At 35.6% G+C, this 27,776-nt stretch overlaps 1 protein-coding gene and 1 long non-coding RNA gene across 10 annotated transcripts in view; both read right to left on the bottom strand.

Moving 5' to 3' along the window:
- Window positions 1-27,776, bottom strand: part of LOC123874028 (protein split ends) — a 98,358-nt gene that overhangs the window by 35,498 nt on the left and 35,084 nt on the right. The window lies entirely within an intron of this gene.
- On the bottom strand, window positions 7,706-7,972 carry LOC123874030. Its single transcript, XR_006797822.1, has 2 exons — window positions 7,940-7,972; window positions 7,706-7,821 (listed from the first exon to the last, which is right to left on the bottom strand). It is a non-coding gene; the product is annotated as an uncharacterized LOC123874030 (long non-coding RNA).

Raw genomic sequence — 27,776 nt, 5'->3', positions numbered from 1 at the left:
ATGAAATTGGAACTACGATTGTATGAAACGAGTGACGGAGGAGCCCTCTTAACTTTTTTCACGCAATAAAAATCATCCGTGCCTCACCCAAAACATTCGACTCCGCGCGGATGGTGGAGGAGAAGGACCATCCGGGGCATCTTTATACCGGGATCTCTTTCTCACACAATGTTAGGTGAAATACTCGTAGCACGTGCCCCGGCAATTTCAATCGAGCGTACAGCGTCCCCTTAAAGCTCATTTCATACTACGGAATATAATTTAATATACATATATTATATCATGAGATATAAACTAATATCGCTCACCCTACTTTGAAATAGAACTGTTCACACTGAGATGTAATATACAGGATGGTCAAAAAGTTGTGGATCAAACGCGATAGGGAAAAAGAGGAGGTCATTTGCAACAAAAAAAAAAATCTGCACCATTTTTTTAACAAAATTACAAATACTTTTACAATTAGATTAATTTAAAAAAAATGTGATAAAAACAATAAAACAAACGATGTGTCATTACTAAATAATGAATTAGCACTACGAACGTTCTATTGAGGCTCTGGGTACCAAATTACTAGAGCAATTAATTTTTTTCCAAAACTTTTAAAGCGTTACCAAAAATTAAATGTTCAAAGCGCACTGTGAAAAAAAAAATGTACTACGAAAAAGAGACCCTGTATCAGAAAAACTTACTGATTTAATGCCGATTTAAATGAGTTATAACACAATACCCTTTATTTCATAATTCTGGTTTTAGAATAGTTTTTTTCATATCAAGGTGCAGATTTCAGTAGATTAGTTTAATTCAAAATAATTTTGAAGATAATCATGCTGCTAGTTAAACCGCTAATTTTTTTTATACGTTGAAATGCTAGAAACATCACTGTACTTGTCACACATAAAATTTGTGAAAAGGACAAACTCTTCACTACCACCACGTGGCCAGAACTACTCAGAACGGCCGTCTTGTAAGTAGTTCAGGTAGCGATTTGTAGTGCTGATACATTATCTAGTAATGACACAACATCGTTTGTTTTATTGTTTTTTATCACATTTTTTGTAAATAATTCTAAATTGTAAAAGAATTTGGTATTTTGTTAAAAAAACCAAAAATATTCATAACTTTTAGGGCAATTTAAATATGACCATGATGTAGATTTTTTTGTTTATTGGAAATGACCTCCTCTACCTCCCTATTGCGTTTGATCCACGACTTTTTTATCCCATTTATCCCAATTACATCCCAAAGTTTAGGTGTTTTGTAGACCGATCGTCAAGGATATAAATTATGTTTCCCATACCACGCATTCATTTTTAATTTGTTCGAAGAGACGTCAGTGACGCAAGACGTCAAGTCGACGCAATTGAACTGATTCAGATAATATACATATATCTCATAGTGTGAACGTCAATCGCGGGATATAATTTATATTTTGGGATATAATAATTTTTTGAAAGTCGGTTAAAAAAGTAGCCTATATTACTGGCCCTGACCAATCCTCTACTTGTTTGTGAAAATCCCGTCAAAATCAGTTCAGCCGTTCTAAAGATTAGCCCGTTCAAACAGACTGACAGACGGACAGGCAGACAAAAATTTTAAAAACGTGATTAAGTTATGGTATCGTTCGAGTATATGAGCTTAATATGAGGTAGTTATTTCGAAACTACAGACAGACACTTCAATTTTATTTATTAGTATATAGATGAAATCAAACATATACATATAACATAACAAAAACGGCGTAGTAAAAAAGTATATATCTTGCCGACAGACCTAGCTGGGACATTTAAATTTTGTATGGAGCAGAAAAAAGGTAGGTAATAAGATTCATAAACTAAACTATTGTGTACAATGAATATATAGCCCAGTCATTTGGTAATTTTAGATGGAAAGTTTTCCGGGAGTTTTGCAAATTGGTGGTTTTATAGATTTCGATGTGCTCTTTCCGAATTTCTATTTTACCAACTCGTATCTTTGCCGCTCGCGCCGCCATCTTGGAAAAATGGCGTCCAAAAACAGTTTATGATGATAACTTCTTTCCTACTCTTTTCGGGATAAAAATGGCTAGGTAGAATAGTAGTAATAGGTAGAAAGTTGAAATTTTCATAGAATGTGTATTTCTATTGCCGTTATAACAACAATTAATAATAAAAATTTAAAATGGCCGTCATAAACAAAAATTAAAAAGGAGCACTATTTCTTGTATTATGGTACTGAACCCTTCCAGTGTGAGTAGGACTCACAATTGACCGATTTTTGGGCGTCTCGAGCATGTAACTTATAATGTGGTCGCAGTCTATACACAAAATCACAATTCGTGCATGAAAAATTTTACCACGCACTATCAACTAAAAAAAATAAAAAAAATGGGTCAAGTGCGAGCCCAACTCGCACACGAAGGGTTCCGTACCTGCATACAAGAAATAACATTTCTTTTTTGTTTTTTTTTTTCATGCCAGCCATTTCGAAATTTTTATTATTTGTTGTTATAACGGCAATAGAAATACACATTTTGTGAAAATTTCAACTCTCTACCTATTACGGTTCATGAGATACAGCCCGGCTGACAGACAGACGGACGGACGGACGGATGTCAGCGGAGACTTAATAATAAGGTCCCGTTGGCATCCTTTGGGTTCTAAAACCCAAAAAAAGGCTCATATGCACATGTGATCGAAAATGCGATGCAGTATATTTACTTTATCTCGAGCAGAATTCTGAAGTGTGTTAGTTTTCTCTGGACGAAGTGAGGGCTAAAATTGAAGGTGATTACCGTCTCCTGGAGATACCATTAAAAAACACCGCGCCACTCACTACCACATCGTGGTGTGGAAATGAGTTATTTAGCCACAAGTGTAAATTAAAAATTTATAAAACCCCCGACAAGTGAAGGTTACAGTAACTAGAAAAGAGCTGATAACTTTTAAACGGCTGAACCGATTTTCTTGGATTATAGCTAAGAACACTCTCGATCAAACCACCTTTCAAACAAAAAAACTAAATTAAAATCGGTTCATTAGTCTAGGAGCTACGATGCCACAGACAGATACACAGATACACACGTCAAACTTATAACACCCCTCTTTTTGGGTCGGGGGTTAAAAACGAGTGTTGGAGTGGGCTTTGAGGCGTTCGTACGCTAAAACTATTGAGTCTACATATAAAAGGTGACTACATAAATTGTAGGAAATTGTCTCTAGTTTATTAATTGTTACATAGCCATTTTCATCGTAAAATGAGTCGGAAAAAACTTATCGTTACAAAACTCTTTTTGGACGCCATTTTTCCAAGATGGCGGCGCGAGCGGCAAAGATACGAGGTGGCAAAATGAAAATTCGGAATGAATTCGAAATCTATAAAACCACCTCTTTGCAAAACTCCCGGAAAACCTTCCTGATAAGCCCCTTTTTGAGCACGAAATGACTGGACTAATAATCACGAATTCTATTTGCTACCATCCGCTTATCTCCGAAGTTTCCGAATTGGAATATCTGAAATAATAATTATGATATATTTACCATATATAGAGGGTTTTGTAAATTTCACAGAAAAAGTAAAACTAACTCTGTAACCTACTTATCATTAGAGTTCCGTACCCAAAGGGTAAAAACGGAGGCCTGTTAATGTCATTGCAGCTGTCTTTCTGTCTGTCTGTGCCCGCGTGACACAGATCTCTAGCTCGTAGTCGAAATGAGTTACAAACCTGAAATCGTCGTATTTGGTGCAGAAAGTTGACCCGAAACCGAATATTGAATTAGAAATTCAATTAAATTATTTTTCAGGGGGGCCCTCAATCGCCCGCGGGCTGATTACGTATCATGCAAACGATTCGCAGAAGCAAAAATCGTACAATATTTGCTGTTTAATCGCAAATTCGTACTACATGTATCGACGATTGCGAACCCGTAGCAAACAAGCGACAGTGCTGCCTCTGTAGATCAATCGATTATGAACTAAATGTGCATCTTCGGTCAAGGCCTAAGGACTTCTAAAGTTTTCGTATTACGATTTACCATAGAGATATAATTATGACTAGAGGGGGTCATAGGTTGTTGCCGCTCTTGTACATCCATGTGTCAACTAGGTATTGTTATCTCGCTCTATTTCAGGGAACCTCCGTTCGGGTAAAAGCGATAGCTCATATAAGTCTGGCAACAACGCACTATATGTGTAACTGGTGACAGTAGTTGTCACCATCGGAAGGCAAAACAATGGGATTTGATGCAGCGTTTTTACAAAATTTTAAAAATCACAAAAGTCTGGGTTGAAATTAAGATAAAAACTAAAAACCAAATGTGTGACGCTGTGTTTTGTGCCTCCAGATATAAGAAAGAAGGCGTCCAAGTTCCTGAATTGTCTTTTCATTGGTAAGTCTTTAATAACTATTTCATCGATACCAACCGCGACTTTTAATCCGAAAATCGCTAAAAATTAAAGATTTACATGTTATAAGTGTAATTATCTCGTGTAATACTGACAAAAATCACGTTTTATAGCGTAATTTAATATTAATTTATGCATTATTTTAGGCTTCATTTATAGTGATGTATACACACTTTATCGATAAAATCAAATTTTTCTTTTATCGTTTTAATAACATTTGCATACTTTTGTAGGTTTCCAAAATGTCCTGAATTTAGAACTGCGTGGATCAGGGCCATAAAACGAAATAACTGGGAGCCAAAGGAATATTCTCGTCTATGCTCCAAACATTTCAAAGAGTCTTGTTATATTTCTGGTTTAAAATAAATAAATTGAAATCAGATGCAATACCAATTATATTTGAAGGATATCCTAAATACCATCAACCAGTAAGCACTAAGCACTTTCAAATTGTATGTAGGTATCTATCTACTAATAAATATGGAGTACTGTTACACTTTTCTTTATTTGACAATAGTTAAACAAGAAGGGACCAACAATTTTTTTTCACGTTTGAGGTACAAGTGAGCTTAAATAATTTCTCATGTTTTACTTATGTTTTTTTTTTAAATTTTATTATCATCGTAAGGAATTTTGCATTTTTAACTGTTACCTAGTTAGGTAGGTACTAGTACCTAGCAAGACATAAATAAATTCATTTAATTTAAGGTTATAAAAAAACGAAAACCACTTCAAAGAAACAAAAGGAAGGTTTTGAACATTTTCCTCAGTCAGGTTTCCATGTCCAGCTCTATAAAATTTTGTTGACCTAGAATTCTTGACGTTTACGTAGCTTTCTGTTTTATAATAGAGCAAGATCCCGGAATGGCTAATTTACAGGTATCAGCTGCTAAAGGTACATAAGTAAAACGTTGCAAAAAAAATCATTATAAGTAGGCATATAAAATAAAATATGTCTACGTTAACAGTAATAATACGTAATAAATTGATTTGAATTATTTGAAAAGTGTTTTATGTAACTCTTGATTTTACTGAATATATAATAATCATCCGCGTGAATTTAGGTTTTTAAAATGCCCGTGGGAAATCTTTAATTTTCTGGGGTAATGCCAATTTCCAGGACGTATTAATTTTGATGTGATATCGATATACCCAAATTCGCCGTCCCAGCCCTAGATGGTGCACAGTGACAAAATGACTTACGCACACAAAAATAATTGACACGCATTTTCAGTTTACTATCTGTCCATAGTATAATACGTTCGTAGTATAGCCCGTAGTATTACGTACGTATAACTTTTGACAGCGAAGCGATAGCAATCAACTAGCAATTTATTCTGTCAGATTGCGATTAGCTTTTATGTGATTTTTTACCTATTGCTTCGATAGTTTTGTGCAGTTTACCATTTATTGTTAAATAGTCCGTGTATTTTGTTTATAAAGTATAGTAAAGTATAATTAAGAATTTTACGAATTAAACGAGGGTATCATAAGGGTCACATTTTTCATTCTTTGCAGTAGGTACGACCATAAGATTTAAATAGAAATCACATGTAAAATAAAATTCCTGTAGTTTCAGTTCACTCCTTACCCGACTGCGGCAAAGCCAAAAGGAAGGGTAAAGATTTTAGCAGTCTATGTATGTGGGTATGTATGTTTGTATCCAGATTCTGTGTGTTCCACCGTACCGCCTAAACAACTGGGCCGATTTTGATGAATGAGGTGTCAATCAATTCGTCGTAAGGGTCCGGATGACATAGGCTACATTTTATACGAAAAAAATTGAACAAACGGATGTTACATGAAAAAAAGTGGGGGTCTCCAAATTTTTTTTTGCTATTGTATCGAGTGGGGTGTCAAATGAAAGAGGAGAAAATTCTGAGTTCATAAATATAAACCTACTACAACATTAAAATACACCAAGGAATGCGGTAGTGCTGTGACCTGATTATAAAATTATATTATTGTCGATAAACAACAATGTTTTAAGTTTATCATTTCATACTATTAACATAATGAAAACAACAAGATTATGATTTTTACACATTTTTAATAATTATTTTACACATCGAAATCAACTAAAAAAATCGTTAAAATTTTATCATCAGATTCAGAAATGACAAACATGGTTGAATCGGTGTTACTATCTTCACCATCACTGACCTCAATTACGAATTGGTCTATGGTATCTTCAATTAAACCATCTTTTTGCCAATAATTTTCTTCTAAAATTATAACGTGATCATCGAAGCCACGCCAATCTGCCTCTGTGACCTGAGTGAGTGCCAGCTCAGTAACTTCTTTTAGCCTTTTTAAGGACAAATCGGAAGTAACATTGTGATGCCTTATTATTCTTTTTACCTTTGCCCAAGCCAACTCAATCGGGTTGAGGTCGCACATGTACGACCTGGTGGTAGTCTTACGACGATGTGGCCATGACTTCTGATGAATTCATCGATTTGGAACAAGGAACGATTTTTCTGTAGGTTTATGGTAACTTAACCAAATGAAAGAGCTGACCTTTTTTTTCGCAAGTGAAGCTTCCACATTATTCTTGGTTACAAAAGATTTTTCGCCATTTCTCGTGCTTGGCGATGAATAAAACTCCGTTTTTCGTCACAGAACTTGATGGAGTCGGATGTCATTATTAAATTATTACAAGTGTAAATTAAAAATTTATAACACGCCCGACAAGTGAAGGTTACAGTAACTAGAAAACAGCTGATAACTTTCAAACGGCTAAAATGGATTTTAGTTTTCAACTTTATCTTGTTGTTAAAAACAAAACATAACCTAATAATCCGTAATCTGTTTACAAAATAACATTTTCCTTAGTTCCAATTATCGCTACGAAATTGCTATTGGCGCTAGTTTCACCTCGAAAAGTGCATTTGGCAAACAGCAAACGATTAGCAAGTGATCGCGTAGGTGATACGATTATTTTTCACTAGCTGATGCCCGCGGCTTCGTCCGCGTGGATTTGGATTTTTAAAAATTCCGTGGGCACTCTTTGATTTTCCGGCGTAAAAAGTAGCCATGTTACTCTGCGTCCTTTCCGATATGTTTTTTTCTTGCTGTAGGTGGGGTATCATTGTTTAGAGTTCATTAAGGCCGCTCTCTCACAAAAATCAAAAAATTTAAGATTTCAAGTGCTAAATTTACCACAATAGGAAAAACTTTCACATAATTGAATACATGTTTCAATGTCAATACGAAAAATTGGTTTATTTTAATGTATCATATTTAAAAAGACTATTTTGTTTAATGCGTGGCTGCTTATTGCAATTAGGAGTGATGTTTACTATTATTTTTATGTTAAATCAAATAAATGGATTGTCACCAAAACTACATAAATAGATTCTTTAAAGAACATAGTTTATTTTCACATAAATTTTTGAATGAAGTTATGCTTTATTCAATACAAAAAATCGTGTTAAACTAGCCATATAATTTACAAAAATTGGCAACAGTTATTTTTTTTTTACTCATTAATGTGATTAAAAATCCATATTTTAGTTCATTATGTGTCAATGGGACTATATTTCTAATATTTAACAGGGCTGTCTCCGTCACTTACTCCATACAATCGTAGTTCCCATTTCATTTGAATATTAAGCAACCAAAGTCCATGAAATTTTGCAGACATAGTCTAGAAACTAATATCTGTGTCTGTGGTGTTTTAGATTTTTCTAAAAATATGTAGTTTTAAAATTATAGGGGCTCAAAGATTTGTATTTTTCTTTAAAAAAAGGCCCAACTTTGTGCTTGTTTTTCTAGACAACGAAGCAATTTAATGAAATTTGGAAAAACCACAGACCTAGAAAATTTAATGAATATTATGTAGTAAAAAAATTATCGTTATATATTTTATATTGTTGTAATTATGTGGGAACTACGAAAACCAGAAATTACACCCAGAAATCTTGAAAATTTCGTGCTGTCTCGATTTGTGCAAGCGGGGTGGTGAAGTGCGGGGGACGACACGTGAAACTGACAGAAACTGACAGTCTAAACACACGGGCCACATTGAGACTGCACCCAACTCCAAACTTGTCGATAGGTCTAACTAAATACACTGGTACATTTCAACTTGCGTTAGACGTATGCGTTACCTACTCAGACGTTGCCTGTAGATAAAAATATGTCTCATGTTTGCTGGCAATAGCGCATGCATCAAACCCTGCAAGTTGCACCTATTCCTCACGCAATACGCAATTCCTCACGCAATACGCACAGCTTTAATATTATAATTTTTGACAATGTATACTATATGTAATGCCATATCACAGGTCACTCTCTGATTTATTGCTAACAATTTACTTCCAAATCAATTCCAAATGCAAAGAAATCTAAGTGTGTTGAATTCACACTGCCCAATACCAGGACCTTAAATGACATAAATTCATTGATAAATAATCATATGTTGAAAATAAAGGAGAACCCCGTGTTTCTCGGTATAATGTTAGATGCAAAGCTTCTATGGAACACCCACATATCAACACTTGATGGTAAACTCAACTCTGCTGCTTACACTGTTAGAAAAATTCGACAGGTACTGACGTGGAAACTGCAAAAATTGTATATTTTGCCTATTTTCACTGTATTATGTCTTACGGACTCTTGCTATGAGATAAAGCGGTAGATATTGAGAAAAAAATGTATTACAGAAAAGGACAGGACGTGCAATTTATAATTTAAAACCGCGCGCTGCCATACAATAAAAATATAAGGAAATAAGTACCTTATCTATTATCTTATAGTAGCTTCTAAATATATTTACAACTAGCTAATGCCCGCAGCTTCGCTCGCGTGGATTTAGGTTTTTAAAAATCCCGATCCTTTCATTTCCCAGAACAAAAGTTGCCTCTCCGTAATAGCCCGTCCCCGGGATGCAACTTGTTTCTGTATCACGTAAGAATATTTAAACGGATGATCCTTTTCAAATCCCGAGGGATCACCAGGATTTAGGAATGCAATTTCTTACAGCATCAGGGTTGAGGTCAACGACAAAGTGTTTACTTGGTATAGATACCTTCAATATCAATTAATAATCGACACTTTTTAAATCCCATTAGCTTTAGTAGTCCCCTGCAACATCAGGGTTGAGGAGTTGGAATCCAAATTTTTTATTGAACAATGTCGCAAACTTTCTTTATCGATTAAAAAAACTACCCAAAATTACGCAGTTAGGTTACCTGCCAAATTTCATGGTTTTGAGTCAACGGGAAGTACCCTAGAGGTTTTCTTGACACACACGACAGACAGAGAGATAGACAACAAAGTGATCCTATAAGAGTTCCGTTTTTCATTTTGAGGTACGAAACCCTAGAAAACGTAGGAACGGCATTCCGAACCAGTGGTAAATTTTTCTGACCATCCAAAAACACTTTTTTTTTTTTTTTTTATAAAGAATATTAGCCATGTTAAATGACTAATATTCCCCTTTCCTCTCCAACTAAGCGTCAGGCTTGTGCTAGGAGTAGGTACGACAATAGTGCAACGGGCGGGGTTTGAACCGTCGACCTTCGGTTTTCAGTCCACTCCTTTACCGGTTGAGCTATTGAGGCTCTAAAACTTACTTTGAAGTTTACCTAAAAGTTTACAGGAATAAAAATTTATCATTGTATTCCATTCCATTTTATTCTATTCCATTCTGTTCAAAGATAAATAGATAATAAAAATATTTGTCACCGAAACAATAATTTACGATACATCGACCAATATCAATTTTACTGATGACAATCTGACTATTACCAAAGTGAACGACTACTATAATATCTATTATATACGACTAACATAATATGTATTATAAATTGTGTGCCGTTTGCATTCTCACTAGGTTTTCATTAAGTTTGTTTTATTTGGTTAAACTTTCTGGCATTTATATTGTTATGACGTTTAATTGGCAAACAGTCTGTTTATTGGCTGAAACTCAAAAATTCAGCCAATCACAACAAAGAAAATATTGTAATAATGATTGATGCAGCTTTCTGTAATTGAAAACAAAATATTTGACATTAACTTGAATGTGACAGTGTTTTCCGAATAGGGTTGCCAGAGGCCCCGTATTTTACTGGTTACCCCGTATTTCAGGATACAGAAACCTGTAATTATGAAAATAAAATACGGGGCAAATAAAACTAAATATTTTTAGGGTTCCTTCTTTCTTACTTCGTTGTCTGTCAGTCTGTCAGTCTTTCCGTCTGTCCGTCTGTCCATTTGTCCTTCTATCCGTCTGTCATGTGTTCATGAACAAATATTAGTATTTTCAATTTTCAAAGTAAGATAACTACATATATCAAGTGGGTTATCATATGAAAGGGCTTTACCTGTTCATTCTAAAACAGATTTTAATTTATTTTTATGCATATTTTTTTAATGCATAACAGTTTTTGATTTCTCGAGTAAAATGTCGGAAAAAATACCCGAATACGGAACCCTCGGTGCGTGGGTCTGACTCGCACTTGGCCGGTTTTTTACAAATTCAGCAGGAGCTGGCTGGCGAAATCAAACACTGACGTTATGTCCAGTAGAAAGAATATTTTCCTTTTGCGGCAATGCGTAGCCAAAACCCACTCGATATTGATCATGGTCGTAGCCAAGGCGGCGGGGCTTGGTTTGAGGATGTAAGCCTTTTTTTATACAAGTTAGCCCGTGACTTTAATCTTTTCTAGTGGTAAGTGATGATGCAGTCTAATTTCTTGGCCGTTAGGGCCATACTAACCATATAACTAGCCATGACCGAAGCCTCCCACCAGACCAGAAATTTTGAAATGGCGACTGCGCCTGGGAAGCCGTCAAAAACCTAAGCCTAAAATAATACTTACACTATTTCTTGCATTTGCTTACCAATTTTTTTTTGGAAATATATCAAACATTTCGCGCTCACTTCACTCGCGCTTTGAATTTCTATTACTTGGTGTAAACCCCGCAATTTCGTTTGCATGAATTTAGATTTTTAAAAATTCCGTGGGGGATTTTCCGGGCTAAAAAGCCGCCTAAAAAAAATGTCTGGGATGCAAGTTACCTCTGAATAGTAAGTACCAAAATTTTGGTAAAGAAGATGGGCCGTGAAAGGGTAACAAATAGATAGGCAAATAGATATACTGTCGTATTCGTAATATTAGTATGGATCGGAAGCTTTAAAAATAAAATCTTGCTATGGCTAAACTCGTTTCCCTTTCACTTTAATTTTTTTCTGTATTGAACCAAAAACACTTACGCTCACTGCGCTCGTGCTTTTTTATTGTTGTATTTTATCTCACTGTCAAATTGAAAGGCGAAATTCCACTAACCAGGTAATTAGCCCATAAAGTTGAGCGAATGTTTTTTTCCTCATGACAGGATTCAGTTCCGGCCCTAATAAAACCTCTCCCGCAATCGATTCCTGGCTACGGCCATAGTATTGATACTGTGAAGGTGGAATTACAAATTAAATGTAATTTTAAGTTGAAATGAGAAGATTGTATGCATGAAATGTATAACATTTTGCTTTACAACACTAAGAGTTTTTAAAAGCTATTTAAATAAATAAATCTTTTATTTCAAACCACATTGCAAACACAGTTCACCAATCAAGACACGGCAACATACAGAGAAAAAATACAAAACTTACAAATAAACTGAAATATCTAAATAGGCTTTCCATGCATTTCAGAGAGAACCACCGCCTATTTCTTCAAATACTTCAAATTTTCAAATTTCTTCAAATCTAAACCCCGTATTTTTGATGGTGGTAGCCTGTAAATCAAAAAGAGCCAGGTGGCAACCCTACTTCGACCTAGACAGAATGAAAAATTGTTTTCATTACTCGGCATTCCTATTGCCATAGTGTGACAGAAAGTGTGACGGTAGTTGTGACCTCTGATTGGCCGACTCTCTTTCACTATTTGCTAAAATTGATGATTGCAACAACAATTTTTTCTTTTTTGTAATCGAAAACAGAACACGGACGTCAAACAGGTTGACTAATTGCAAACATTTCTGACCGGCTAACATTGTTCCGTTAGTGGCTCAAACTCACTGTCGCAGCAAGAACATGGTAAATTCAGCCAATCACAGCAATTTGAAATTTGGTTATCACAAATGTACCGATCTAGGAACCGAGAATGCACGAACCAGGGCAGATAGAGATAAGAACAATAATATCATACGTAGGAAATCGACGGGGGATCGTTGGCAAGGATAGCCTTAAATATTTTTTTCCAGTAAATCAGATGATTTATAAGGACAGATTTAGGGCTTCAAAGTTGGGTCTGTTACTGTTTTTATTAAAACTAGGCGCGGGAGTTTGATCACTACAAAATAAACAAAATAGTTTTCGCAAAAATGTTACATTAACTGTCAATACGAAAAAGAGTGATTTATTTTAAACATGTATTCAATTATGTGGAAGTCTTTCCTATGATGGTTAATTCGGAGCTCGAAAACTCGCATTTTTTGGTTTAAATGAGAGCGCGCCCTTAAGTAAAGCTATAAAATATATTTTATTTATTTTTATCTTAACAAGTTTAAATTAAAAATTTATATCACCCCCGACAAGTGAAGGTTACAGTAACTAGAAAAGACCGAAAAGACCTGATAACTTTCAAACGGCTGAACCGATTTTCTTGGACTATTCCGCGTCTACGATCCAAAGTATCTGAGTTTTCCAAAACATCATTTTCAAATAAATAATTATGTATCTAGGGCAACGTCCATCTTGACAGCTTGACATTTGTCATAATATTATGAACCTAACGGTTATCTAACCTTCTTTTCTATAAGAAAACTAGAAAAGAGCTGATAATTCTTAAACGGCTGAACCAATTTTTTTGGATTATAGCTAAGAACACTCTCGATCAAGCCACCTTTCAAACAAAAAAAAGTAAATTAAAATCTGTTCATTCGTTTAGGCGCTACGATGCCACAGACAGATACACAGATACACAGACACACAGATACACACGTCAAACTTATAACACCCCTCTTTTTGGGTCGGGGGTTAAAAATAAGAAAATGGGGGGCCGTCAAAGTCGTCAGCTTTAGATCATTTTTGTGACAAATGCTATCTCAAAAACTAAACTAGTTAGGAATGTGAAAGTTCGGTACATTATGTTCCACTCGATGATGTTCACCCGCATGTATTTAGGTTTTCAAAAATCCCATGGCAACTTTTGATTATCCAGGAAAAAAGTATCCTATCCGTAGTAGCCCGTCGTCCCCGGCATGCAAGGTATCTCTGTACCCGCAAAAACATTTAAGAGGATTCATACCCCCCTAAGCCATTTTTGAGCAATTTTGACCCATTATTTTGTTAATCCCTGCATTTACTTTAAAACTTAAATGCTACGTTGTAGCATATAAATTTTTAAGTCATATAAAGTTTTAATTAATTTTCTGTTTTATTAAATTGGAAGACAACATTTTGCAATTTATTGATAGTTTTTTTCTTATTGCCTAAAATACCAAAGGCTATTATTGAATTTTGGGATTCGTGTAATCTTTGACGTAATCTACGTAATTCGTTTAATCTACATCAAAAGTTACTTGTTCAATTTACAAAAAGAGATATATTTACTAAACATTTTTTACATTATAAAAATCCAAGCAAAAAAGTTTCAATTTCACAAAATTACTGGCATATAAAACTGTTATTTTGGTGGATTATTTTTCTTCATTTATAAATAAAATTAAGTATTCATAAAAATAGAACATATTATTTGCAATTGCAATATATAGAGAAAAAAATCTAAAGTTAATTATTTGTTTCAATAAAATAAGCTTGAAACACACTACAAAAACTGCACAAACATGGAGTACCACAAATTGAACTAGGAAACTATTACTAGACGAGGCGTCGCCGAGAACGGAAATATCGTTTTTTTTCCTATAAATAAGTTTTTAAGTAAATGCAACAATGACTTTCTAAGCAAGGACATCGCACTGGCGCGCATAACAAGGGACCAAGTAAGTGTGCTTATACTCGGTGTAAGCACACTTTCTTCATTAGTCGCATGTTGACTGCTAAGCTGTCAAGATGCCTAAATGCGCGATCAAAAAGTGCCGAAATAATACGTTAACGACGCAGAAAAGATATGGTGTGACTTACCACCGGTAAGTTAATTTTATTTACGTAAGATAACATGCGAAAAAGTGTAAAATACTTAGTAAAACCATTGAAAACACTAGAAATATCTAAAATTATTTACAATGTTCCCATTCCTTTCTCTCACGCACATCGGAAAGAGACAGATGGAAGGGCGCGTCACGAATGTCGGAAAAACAAAACTGTGGAGTAGCTTTTTTTTGTTCAATGTAAAATCTATATTATTTATTGTTGTATCATTATTATTATTATTGTATCATTTTTGTATCACATTTATTTTATTGTCTTTTGACGACCTCCGGTGCGCAGTGGTAGCGCGGTGGATTTGTATGACGAGGGTCCCGGGTTCGATTCCCGGCTGGGCCGATTGAGATTTTCTTAATTGGTTTAGGTCGGCTGGTGGGAGGCCTTTGGCCGTGGCTACTTACCACTCTACCGCCAAGCGATTTAACGTTCCGGTACGATGCCATATAGAAACATCTATAACGGGTATGGATTTTACCCCACCCCTACAAGTTAGCCCGCTACTACCGTAAACTGTAATACCGTAATCACTTTCCACCAGGTGTGATTGCAATCTAGGGCTTTTAATTTTTTTTTAATATAAATCATCCCACGTAAAACCATATACATACTCGTATATAACTAGTAGGGCGCGTGAGTTCGCGGCCCGCAAGCGGACCGCAATTTTTCTGCTCGTCAAGTTGAATTTCGGGTCCTGATCATTTATTGCCAAGAAACCACTCTTCCATCTTTTATAATCTTCGAGGTAGACACCGGCGAAATTTGTATGGCCGCCATATTGAATCCGCCATTTTGGTTTTATTTTTCAGCTCCCTGTCTATTGGATGAAGTTCTGAGTGACATTTGTTCGAGCACCCCCCACCTATCTTCAATACCCTGGCCGTGCTCCTCACCGAAATCCTCAATCATCAGCTCTATCCATATTTTTCCTCCGAATCATTTTTTGTCCTCTATACGAAACTATCGGTAAAAAAAAACATACAAAGAGGTGATCAAATGAGTCAGTCAGTCAGTCAGTCAGTCAGTCAGTCAGTCAGTCAGTCAGTCAGTGAATCAGCACGAGCAGATATAGTATAATAGTTATATAGTATAGATATAGTATAATAGTTTCATATTTACAAAAACGAAAAATCTCTCAAAGAAATAACAAAAATTAATAGTGCTACACTACTCCATTCCATTTTTTGTTCAAGTTTGCTTCTAAAATCACCTTATTCAGCTTCGAGTGCTTATCGATTTACATTGCGGCTTAATCACTGAGGTTAGTTTACAGGACTTGAATGTTAGCGGGAATGTATAAATGGAGCAGTTGAAGCTACATAAGGTGAATTTAGAAACGTGTGCCATGTTTGGGCTCTTGTGTTGTATGCCGTGATGTGTCCATGCTTAGAAAGTCATTGAAATGCAAGGATTAACAAACTATAAGGGGTCAAAATTGATCAAAATTGACTCAGGGGATATGAATCCTCTTAAACGGATGATGATTCTTTCTGATTGGTGGGATCACCACGATTTAAGAATGCAATTCCTTACAGCATCAAGCTCATTTCAGGCTACGAAATATAATATATATTACAGTCTGGTCAAAATAGAGATTCAAGGATACAATAATTCGCCTAGAGGTAAAAATGGGTACGAACGGTGGGAATACCGATATACTATGAACTATATGTGTAGAAGTGTTAACCGTGTACTAAGGTTTGCATATTTAGTTTTTTAACCTATTGTGATGTATTTATGATGTGAATGGAGTGTTAACTATGATATTGGTAAGTTTGAAAGGGGCGTGTATAGCCTGCCAAACTGTGTTAGATTTGTTATTTTGTGTTTATCCTGTGTTACCGGGACATAAACTGTGTATATATATATATGTATTTAATATTTGATAATAAAGACATTTTTCAAACAAACAAACTATGAACTGTGAAAAGTCCCAATCGATCTCACATTTGCAAAAAATATATATTCAAGGTCAAAGTTCACAAAATGGAATTTTTGCATTTTCCAGCTAAACGGTAAGTTTATAATAAAATATGCTAAACAATAATTGTAGATCATAAAATTATCTACAAAACAAGAGAGAGTTTAGTTTTCTCTAAGTTTTAGAGCCTCGATAGCTCAACGGTTGTGGAGCGGACTGAATTCCTAAAGGTCGGCGGTTAAACCCCACCCGTTGCACTATTGTCGTACCCACTCCTGGCACAAGCTTTACGCTTAATTGGAGGGGGGAAAAGGGAGTATTAGTCATGATCAGCATGGCTAATATTCTTTAAAAAATAAAAATAAATATTAATCCATACTACTACCAAAGTACAAGACAGACAGACAGTAAACAGAGCTAAGCGGTACTTCGCGCCCAAGCATAGGTTCCTTCTTTATAAAGCGCAAGTTCGCCCACATAATATGGAGTACTGCTCACACCTTTGGGCCGGAGCACCCCAGTACCAACTCCTTCCATTTCATACGATCCATGATCCAAAAGCGGGCTGTTCGACTTGTGGACGATCCCAAAGGAAAGCCTGGAGCACCGCAAAGATATTAGGGGTTAAAGTATGAAATTGCCGATTTGTACTGAAAAATAAAAATTCGTTTTTTTTTTAATTTAACATATTTATTTAATCAAAATAATTACCATTATTATCTATACATTGCTGCCATCTAATAGGAAGCTCATTTATGCCTTTGTGATAGAACTCTGGTGATCTAGATTCGACAAACTGTGTGAAAGCATTTTGCACTGCCTCCTGAGAAGAAAACTTTTATCACGCAGAAAATTGTCCAAATCACGAAAAAAATGGTAGTCCGTTGGAGCAAGGTCTGGCGAATACGGAGGGTGGCGAATGGTTTCTAATTGCAGTTCCTGTAGAGTTAAAACGGTTTCTCGTGCTCTATGAGGTCTCGCGTTATCATGGAGCAATAATGGTGAAGATCGATTCATAAGTCGGGGCTGTTTCACTGATAGTTTCGCTATCATTGTTCGGAATTCGGCGCAGTAGACATCTGCCGTTATTGCTTGACCAGATCGGAGAAAGCTATAGTGAATAACACCACGCTGAGACCACCAAACATTTACCATTACCTTTTTATTGGTAAGCTTTGCTTTAGGACACTGTTGCGGCGTTTGACCTGGGGTCAGCCATTGCATTTTCCGCTTACGATTAGCGTAAACATTCCATTTTTCATCACATGTCACAATTCGATTCAATATTCCTTCATTTCTGTATCGATTCAACAAGGCAACGCAAGTTTCAACACGCGTTTCTTTCTGCAGATTAGTCAAATCATGAGGCACCCATTTTTAATATTTTTTTATTTTATTGATTTGACGCAAATGTATTGTATATTGTTGGTAAGGTAACGTTAAACCATGCCGCTAATTCCTGGGTAGTTTGGCTCGGATCGGCTTCCACCATCTCTTTCAAATCATTGTTATTCACCTGTGTGGGCGGTCTTCTACGTGGTTCGTTCTTCAAACCGAAGTTTCCATCACGAAAGCGTTTAAACCAAAATCGCACAGTGCGTTCATTAGCAGTCCCCTCTCCAAACGCAACAGTAATATTGCGAGCTGTTTCTGCCGCGTTAGTTCCGCGTCAGAACTCGTATTCAAAAATCACACGAATTTTCGAAGTATCCATCTTTATTGTCTAAGCTGAATAAAAAAAACAACTGAAAGTTGATAATCGAATGTTGCACATTTTTTAAAAGAAGAACTACATAGGTACCGTATGAAAAAAGTTCACTCAAAAATCTCAAACCATGAAGGTTCTATGTCAATTCAAAGTACCTATTACAATAAAACGGCAATTTCATACTTTAACCCCTATTATTATCTCTCTTTGCGTGTTTTATCGCCTTTATAATGGGGAGTGCTCTGAAGAGCTATTAGATCTCATTCCACCCTCGTTCTTCTACAACCGCACCGCACGCCACCGCAAGCACTTTCACCCTCACCACCTGGGCGCCTGGTGCATATCGACCACCCGTTGTGGCAGATCCTTTTTTCCAGGCACATGCAAACTAGAAACTATGAAATCAACTCCCATCGGCGGCCTTCCCACTAGATTACAGCATGGGGTTGTTCAAGGGGCGGGCTAACAAATTCCTGGAAGGCCGGCAACGCATCGGTGTTATCTCTGGTGCTGCAAATGTTCATGGGAGGCGGTAGTAATTTAACATCAGGTGACCCGCCTGCTCGTTAGCTCGCTATTTTTTATTTAAAAAGAAATATAAATTAGCTCACTATGAGATAGTTATTTCGAAATTACAGACAGACACTTCAATTATATAATAATTATTATTAGTACAATATATAGAGCCGTACCGTATCTATACTAATAAATAAAATTGGAGTGTCTGTCTGTAATTTCGAAATAACTACCTCATATTAAGCTCATATGGTTATTTGAACGATACCATAACTGAATCACACGTTTATAAAATTTTTGTCTGTCTGTCTGTTTGAAGGGCAAATCTTCGGAAAGGCTGGACCGATTTTGACGGGATTTTCACTGACAAGTAGAGAATTGGTCAGGGAGTAACATAGGCTACTTTTTAACCGACTTTCAAAAATGGAGGCGTTGTTTTTCTACCTATGTACACTGATATCTCCGAGTTTTCTGAACCGATAGCGTAATTTTTTTTTAATTGATAAAAGAACTTTGCGACATTGTTCCATAAAAAACTTAATTCCAACTCCTCAATTCTGATGCTGCAGGGGACCTGACCACTAAACCTGATAGGATTTAGAAACTGTCGGTTATAAGTTTATATTGAGGGTATTTGTACCAAGTAAAGACTTTGTCGTTGACCTTGAGGACCGAACTCTTCAACCCTGATGCTGCATTCATAAATCCTGGTGATCCCACGGGATTTTTAAAAGATCATCCGTTTAAATGTTTTTACGTGGTACAGCAACACGATGCATACCGGGAACGGGCTATTACGGATAAGCTACTTTCCTATAGGGATTTAAAAAACCTAAATCCACGCGGGCGAAGCTGCGGGCATCAGCTAGTCCTATATAAAACGGAACCCTTATAGGATCACTTTGTTGTCCGTCTGTCGTGTCTGTCAAGAAAAACTATAGGGTACTTCCCGTTGACCTAGAATCTATACGTACTAATAAATATAAAATTTAGAGTTGGAGTGTGTCTGTAATTTCGAAATTCGAATTAAGCTCATATAGTTATTGTATCAATATCATAACTAAATCACACATTTTTAAAATTTTTGTATGTCTGTTTTTTTGAACGGTCTAATCTTCGGAACAGCAGAACCGATTTTGACGGGATTTTGACAGAGAAGTAGAGGATTGACCAGGGAGTAACAAAGGCTACTTTTTTTAACCGACTTTCAAAAGGGGAGTTGTGTTTTTCTACCTATGTACACCGAAATCTCTGAGATTTCGGAATCGATTTGCGTATTATTTTTTTTAATCGATACACAGTGTTATGAGACCCGATTTTGTCTCATTTTTTTTCTTTCAAAACTCGTTAGAATTTATCATTCTGAACACCAGAGTAAAATTCCTGCATTGATACGGTCATTAGTTTTTTTAATAAAAATTATCAAAGTCGGCCTACGAGTATAACCGGGTCGGTAAAATCACAAAAAAAAAAAAAAAACTGTTTATTTGAGATTCGATTCTATTTCTTAGTCACTTTAGTTACTTAGTAACTTACTTGCCTTTAAGTTTTCCTGTTACTATCGTGAATGGATAACGAAACATTGTTTTTATCATTTTTGGTTTTTATTTTTTTTCACACCGCTCGCTCCAGAATGCCTTATTACTGAGCTGTTATTCTAAAGGTAATCTAAGTCATTACATTCCTATGAATAAGCCGGACAGTAATGTTGTATGGAAAGCCCATGGGACGTATAAATGTAACGTCCAAAAATTTTTTAGTTATCAACTATCTCGCTTCGACATATGATGGTGTTCCTCTCACACGCGCGATTTAAATTTTCTATCTCGCTTTGGGCGTTTCTCTCTTTCACAAACCATAGATTAAAGAATATTGAAAATTTCCTTCAAAACTTATCTGCGAAACCTTGTGCGAAACGTTATATTATGGTGTTATTGAAATAAATTATTTATTTCACTTGAAATTAAAATGTCGAGTGATGACGATGATGGCAGCAATAATCTAACTCCGGAAACTATTAAAAGTGTTCAAAAGTGCTCAAAGTGTAATAAACAATTTGCTCCCAGATATTTCTAAAGACAGATAGGTAGGTACCTATATAAAAGCATACGAAGGTTTTGATTTTGATTGCGAGGTGTGAAAAGCAGAGTATGCAACTTGGGGATAATGCTGTCTTAGTCTTGGGCACCCCTAAATCCCGCGCTTCACTCAGGATTCTAGATGTAACACCCTCGCTACGCTCGGGAGTTACTCTAAAATCCCTCGTTCGCTTAGGATTTATCCAGGTGCCCGTGACGTAAGACATTACATTATCCCCATGTTGCATTATCGTGATTTCTAAACTAAACGATCACCAAAATATCCTTTTATATACAGTATTAAAACCATAATCTAATTACGCGTTATTCAAAAGATATCGCAAATTTTCTGTTTTCTTTAAGAGTTGCCACTTTTCGTATCCGGGTACATACATATGTTTTTATAGCGTGAAAAAGGTATGTGAAAAATATTACTAAATAGATGATGCCCGCAGCTTCGCCCGCGTGGATTGGTCAAATCCCCTACAGCATCAGGATTGAGGAGTTGGAATCCAAATTTTTATGAAACAATGTCGCAAAGTTCCCTTAACGTTTAAAAAAAAATACGCAAATCGGTTCAAAAATTTCGGAGATATCAGTGTACATAGGTACAAAAACACGACTCCCTTTTTGAAAGTCGGTTAAAAAAGTAGCCTATGTTACTCCCTGGCCAATCCTCTACTTGTCTGTGAAAATCCCGTCAAAATCGGTTCAGCCATTCCAAAGATTGGCCTTTTCAAACAGACGGACAGACAAAAATTTTAAAAACGTGTGATTCTGTTATGGTATCGTTCAAATAACCATATGAGCTTAATATGAGGTAGTTATTTCGAAATTACAGACAGACACTCCAATTTTATTTATTAGTATAGAATATAGATCATCCAACTGCGAAGAAAGGTTATGTTTTCGCGCGTATCTATGTATGTATGTTTGTATTGTATATATGTGGCTTAGTAACATTTTTTATCTATACTAATATTATAAAGAGGAAACCTTTGTATTTTTGTATGTTTGTATTGAATAGGCTCAAAAACTACTGGACCGATTTCAAAATTTATTTTACCATTACTTAGAGGGATTCTTCCGAATCCGTATAGGCTATATTTTATCCCGGAAAATAGATAGGATTTTTCGTGGTAGTGAAAATTGTGGAGTAAGGCGTCGAAAAAACTGCCGTACGTTAACGATTCTCGCGAACGCTGCCTAAATGGCCACCCGTGCGAAGCCGGGGCGGGTCGCTATGTATATCATACAAGCGGTTGGACGATTTTTTACAATTTAGGTATCGTTTGATTCGTCTTTACACCCCAAGTGATTATAAATATGTAACGTCAAAAGAAAAACAAAATGGCGGATTTTAACGCTATAGCGTTGTGTGCTTCAAAAATATTTTTGTATTGACTAGTCGAGTAGGATATCAAAATAAAGAGTTTTAAAAAACGATTAAGAAAATACACTAAAAAAATTAAAATATAAACAAATCTATACTAATATTATAAAGAGGAAACCTTTGTATTTTTGTATTTTTGTATGTTTGTATTGAATAGGCTCAAAAACTACTGGACCGATTTCAAAATTTCTTTTACCATTACTTAGAGGGATTCTTCCGAATCCGTATAGGCTATATTTTATCCCGGAAAATAGATAGGATTTTTCATGGTAGTGAAAATTGTGGAGTAAGGCGTCGAAAAAACTGCCGTACGTTAACGATTCTCGCGAACGCTGCCTAAATGGTTAGAGATGTATGGTTGACTTCTATAGAAAAGTTGTAGAACTCAATAATGCCTACAAAAAAGTCCGCGATAGTATAAACCAAACATTTATATTTTAGCCATTATAACCACTTTTCCATAGAATAAAAGTAATTAAAATTATTAGCCTATGTTTATTGATCATATTATCGTCAAATACTTATTCTTATCCAAATAAACTATTTATTGAGCAAGATTGTTTCAATAGCTATAAATTACATTTCATTTTATTCCAATCGGACAATCCATTCAAAAGATATTACGAATTTAAAATTGTAATTGGTATTAAAATGAATGATGGTGTCGCACGACTCGCACGGCGAAACCGCAGGCGAGGGGGGTGCAAATCTATGAAGCAGGTTATTTGTAAAATCGGTACATAAGCCGTGGACTTTAACTATGTTATTTTACGATAATTATTTATAAAAAGAAAAACCCAGCTACAAAAAGATAATAGCCGACATTGGGTAAATTTCACTCTTTACGGATTTTATTTTTTGCAGTTGGATTTAGTTTTATTTCTTCTTCGTCTCCATTTCGAAGGACCAAATTATCATCATCATCATGTTAATCTTACAACCACCATCATCAAAGCATCATCGATTAAATTAGTCTCAAATCAACAGGTTTTAGCAGGTATTCTGCAACTGCTAGTAAGGGGATCTTTTGGCGTTCTTTTTCTTTTATCTCAAAGTCTGAAATGACCGGATCGGATAAAACCTAACACTCTATGAAATAAGTCAAACATCTCTGCCTCACAACAGATTTTTCTTGAATAGTGCTTCCTATGAAATCGCCAATATAATTGCCGCGAAATCTTATTCCGTGATTCAAACTCAAAACATTTAACCAAAAAAGTGTACTTTTGGACTGTCAATTGTTGAATTTGTAAGATTCGGCCGCTTGTTCATATCCGAATTCTATGGTAAGGACAATGATGTTATTATTATGGCACCGCTGACTACAACTTTATGAAATGTGACCGTCATAGGAGGCCACTAATACTTTTCCACATACTTGTGTGCTTGATTTTTGCAAAAAGTACCGAACTTTTCTGGATCGATTGGCAGGTTTCTCGACAATTCTGTTAAAATTATATACCTACATACATCATTCAAAAGCCATTTGTCAATTTACAAACAGAAAAAAAATCTTCTCCCGGTAAGATGATAACCCTAATCCCAAAATGTGAGTGAACTTCTTCTCATGTCATATGTAGTATTTCATTGGAAATTTATATATCATTCATTATACTAAAAAAAAATTTTTTTTAAAGTGGTAAGTAACCCTAACCTCAAAATATCCGGGTAAAAATTAAATAACTTGTTCGATAACGCGGAATTAGCTTATGGGTTTATATGGGGTTATGTGTATATAGAAGGATGATATAGTAATCGTTTAGTTTAGAAATCACGATTTAATACGGCGTTATAGTGAAGTAAAAAAATAAAAACCAAAAATGATAAAAAAAAAAAATATTTCACTATCCATTCACAATAGAAAGACGAAAATTTAGAGGTAGATCTGTTATAATATAAGTTACTAATAAATAGAATCGAATCTCAAATAAACAGTTTATTTTTTTACTATTAATTTTTTTGTAAATTTTCCAGTTCGGAAATATGTCAACAATGCGGGAGTTTTACCGCAGGATTAGCGAACAGAGTCAAAGCTGCATACAAGCGCGCTACGATAGGTACACTACTACAAGCTTGAGGCGCGTGTGTGCGTGAGCACAGGCGCTACGTCGCGTACGGAGAGAGTGCCCCAGGCCAAGTCGAGCTAGAGGCACACCGTACCATCCTTTTCTCGAACCTATTCGTGTCATTTTCGACCGCCCTGTAACTTCGTTGTAGTGATTCGAAAAAAATCGAATCACGGAATTGTATTAAACAATTACGAACGACATCTACCGGTCGCGTAATACATTACTAGGACAAAGAATTTCTGACATTGACAGACTTCAACGTCAACACTGATTAACATTCAGTGCCATCTGTCGGAGAATAGTTTACATAGACTAATCAAACAATGACAGTTTTTCTAGAACATTCTTTAAAATAAAACTACTCATACAAATTAGCGACCTCTAACGACAGATAGCTTTCCATTTAAAAATAACTGTCAAGACTATTTAATTAATCATATACGCTAGCGACATCTGTCGATCAATAGTCTTTCATTCTGGAAACTTCCCCGACAAACTAATAACATTTCCTGTAGCCAGAACACTCGAGAATACACCTTATTTCCGCTAAATTTAATATAAATAAGCAATCCTCCTAGTTCAGGGACATTCCTGATTTCTATTACCTGCAATCACGACGCAGGAGTGAAGTGAAAGTAATAAATAAGTGTAGTGAATTCTGTGTAACCCTGGATTAAGGTTGGTAACTGTGATGTTATTAAATTATAAGTTTAGGCTAATTGTTTTGTACTCGTTTAACCTAACCCTTGCGATAGGATATTTACTAACAGAATCTGTAAACTCGTTCCATCACTTTTATATTATACGACCTGCACTTGGCTCAGACGACCCAAGGCTCATCTAAAGTTATGGAACGAGAGTTTGAGCAAATCATTTAAGATTGCCTCTCTCGATTCCAGGGTTCCTTCTACCAGGAAGCTCTAACAGTTACACTGAAGCTCTGCTATTAACCTGACTGCTACCCCACCGGCGAAGTGTCTACCAACTTCGTACCGTCTACCCAAGCCACGCTGCACACTGCTGTCGAGTAGCCTACGCACAAGCACTGAGCCGCCGCACCGCAGCGCCGCCCGAGCATCGTCGATTGTCCGACGCGTCTGCGAGCCTTCTGCGAGCCCGTGTCTGCCCCCGGCGTCTGACCAAGGCCAGTTGTCTTCCTTCGGACAGTCAGCGTATCTTCATGCGTATGCGATTCTCAATTAACTACCCTGTGATTGTAGCGCGTTACCTACGGCCGCTCCCGACTGAGTTATCTATTATGTTTATTTAGTTCCACAATAAGACACAACCTATTTGTAAGATTGTTTGACTATAATTATAAGTATCAATCCGTCTTCGCGTTTTACTAAATTCCTACCTGTCGCACGAAGCGCGACAGATAAAGCTAGAAGTCTGAATTATCAGTGACCAAGAGGACATAGTAAAACCAGGTATATGCCCAAATTACATTTAATTTGAACCAGTAGTTTAAGAACTATTACAAGTCAAAGTTCCTTGATTCTGTAAGTGACACACTCACCGATCATCAAAATTCTAAGGTACTTCTAGCAGACCTACAAGTTTCAAATTTTGCACACAGTTAGTGTTTAGAGTATAAAGCAAGGAAAAACTTAAAAATACCTGAATTTCAGTCCCGTTTTCAAGATATACTCATTTTTACTTATTACTGCATAAGTAACTTTGTAAACCTATATAAAAAGATTGCAAACTTGCGTGATTACAAAGTTACATTTGCAGTGAATTTCGAATAACTTAAGCGCCTATCTTTAGGCGATAATACTTGAAAATAGACAATAATGCACCCTATTACAAAGTAATAAAAAGGTATATTTGAAAATAGACAAAATGAACCCTATTACATCGTAATAATATGGTGTATTTGAAAATAGAAAATAATAATAGACCCTTTTACAGAGCAGGTAGGCAGTGGGAGTAGGTATGGCATATTTGAAATAGACAATAATGAACCTTATTTCTGAGTACTAATATGGTACAAAATATGGTATATTTACTTCGAAAGCAACTTATACGCTACAATAGAAATATACAATAGAAAGCGCGAGTCGGAGTCGCACACAAAGGGTTCCATACCATCGCACAAAATTGAAAATTATGTACTTTTTAAATAGGTATTTTGGTTTAAAAAACAAAAGAGACGCTTTAAAAATATCACATTTCGTGTATAGAGCCCCCCTTTATTTATTTTATTTTCATTATTTACTGTTATAGCGGCAATATAAATACACAATCTTTCAAAATTTCAATTATCTACCTATATTTCATGAGATACAGCCCACTGACAGACAGACGGATAGACGGACGGCGGGGGCTTAGTAATAGGGATCCTGTTGGCACTCGATGGATTCGGTCTTCGGAAAAAAGCTTGTTTCTTTTCAATGAATGCTATGCATTGTTTTTTTACAGACTCAGTCATTTAGAGTTATTTGTTAATTTTGCCAGATGTGGTATGTCAGTAGGGTTGACAGTTGCCACCTATTAAATAATATTCTTTTCTTAAATATCATCCGATTTACATTAATTGTAAACAGATCTTGTATAAGGATACAAAATATTGAGGCGGAAAACTCACGTTAATAGTAAACGAGAGCAGTTAAAAAGTGAACTTACAAAAAAAAACTTACAAACTTTACGTCTTTACATAGATATAAATTTATTTTAGTATATTTATTTGTTTAAGTAAAGAATTTAAAAAAATATATGTGAAAATAGGCAAAAAAAAAATATTGCCCTCATAGGTACGTTACGTTTGCCCAAAATAAGGTAACATACTTTATTATTAAGTATGGTTGACAGCCCTTAACGTCGAGGTCCATTCATTGGTTTTGTCTGATGAACATTTGGTACTCATAAAATATAATTCAATTGTTAGTTAGTAGTATCAAGTTTTAAGTAAAATAGACGAGTTCGAGAACTCTACGAAAGAGTTGTATTATTTTCCCGGATTGTGGTGTTATCTTCTTATAATATAATACTGTAGTAAAATAATTGTGAAATTAATATCAAAAAGTTCGCGTAGCGATGTTTTATTATTTTGGTGTAAATTTTAAACTTTGTCATTCTCTATGTATGGGAACATTGAGTCGTCTTACGATATTAGGCGTACTACAGTCGAGTATGTGGTAGTGCACTGGGATGGATACAACTTTATACTTGTGACGAGCGTATGGACCCTTACATCGACGCTGATCTGTACTCGGCGGCAATGTTGAAAACTACCACCTACTATACGGTTCCGTATCTGAACTTAAAAGGATGGTTACCTATCTACAAAAAGAAATGAGATCCCATCAAAAACATAACATGTACAAAAATCCAAGTCTCGCAACGTACCTAGTTCTTCTACCGCAAAAAGTTTTGAGATCTAACATAAAACCAAGTCAGTTAATTTATTCAGTATCTATAATATGAGAGCATCCATCTTAAAAATTTGTCACAAATCACTACATAATATTACCGTGTCACTACCTAATTAGTTCATTAAAAACATCTTATAGTGACCGTATTGTTATAAGATATCTTTATTTTTTTAATAAATGTAATGACTTGGCCATTGCACAGCAACATAACCACGTAAGA

Source organism: Maniola jurtina, chromosome 17 (assembly GCF_905333055.1).
Source record: "Maniola jurtina chromosome 17, ilManJurt1.1, whole genome shotgun sequence".
NCBI lineage: Eukaryota > Metazoa > Arthropoda > Insecta > Lepidoptera > Nymphalidae > Maniola > Maniola jurtina.
The sequence above is the reverse complement of the archived record's forward strand: the minus strand, read 5'-3'. Positions and strand labels throughout refer to the sequence as shown.